This window comes from Etheostoma cragini, chromosome 3 (assembly GCF_013103735.1).
Source record: "Etheostoma cragini isolate CJK2018 chromosome 3, CSU_Ecrag_1.0, whole genome shotgun sequence".
NCBI lineage: Eukaryota > Metazoa > Chordata > Actinopteri > Perciformes > Percidae > Etheostoma > Etheostoma cragini.
This window is the reverse complement of record NC_048409.1, coordinates 28,616,034-28,617,069: the sequence shown is the minus strand read 5'-3', so window position 1 is coordinate 28,617,069 and position 1,036 is coordinate 28,616,034.

Here is a 1,036-nt window from a genome sequence, read left to right as displayed (position 1 = left end):
ACAGACGGGGCTGCTGTCAACGTCGGAATCTACGACGCCGTTGTGCCAAAACTCCGGCAACTTGCTGCGGTTGGAGACTCCCTTGTGCAGATTCTGTGCACCGCACACACATTGGAGAATTGCGTAAAATCAGCTTACTGTGAGACATTTAATCGCTCTGTGGTCAAGCTGCTGCAGTTTTATTTACAAAAAGGTGGAGCAAAAAAAGCTGCTGCACTGAAGAAGCAATGTAAAGAAAAAGGGATCTCCCTTGTGAAACTGGGTAAGTTTCATAATATCAGATGGTCTGCATGGAGGCATGAAAAACTGTTAAAAATATCAACACTATCGCCAGCCGTTAAAACGCAACTGGCTACGAGTGATAACAGGGACTTGCAGCATATCTGCGCAGAGCGTTTTCAGTGCTTTTTGTCAGACATGCTTGACATTGGCAACATTTTGAAGACCACATCCATCAGGTTTCAGAAGATAAAACTGACCATTGGAGAATGTAAGGATGAGCTCATGGTGGCCATTAGACAGGTCACACTTCATCTTGATGGTGAGGGCCACAGGGGCACGCACTGTTTCTAATGCTGATGCTGACATAGACAAGTCAAACTTACTCAGGGGATTAATTGAAGAGTTTGAAAGCAGATATGACTCCCTTAAGTCATGTGATCATTTCTTAGTATTTGATCCTTCAACATGGCCTCATGAAATGCAAGAACTCCACAGTTTTTGAAACACAACAGTTTGCAACATTCTCAAGAAATATGAGGCCACCTTGCAACTTGACAAAGACACCACTGTGAAAGAACGGATGCGCTTAAAGCAGGCAGGAAGACGCCTGGGAGCCTCTTCTGTGTATGACTTGGTCCAAACAGTAAATACAAGTAACCCAGATGCCTACTCCAACATCAACAAGGTGGTTAAGCTGTCTCTTACACTGCCTTCAAGCAGTGCAGCTTTTGAGAGGGGATTCTCACATCTCAACATACTAAAAACCAAGTACAGATCTCGTCTGTCACATGCTCGTCTCTCAGCCCTGATGCAC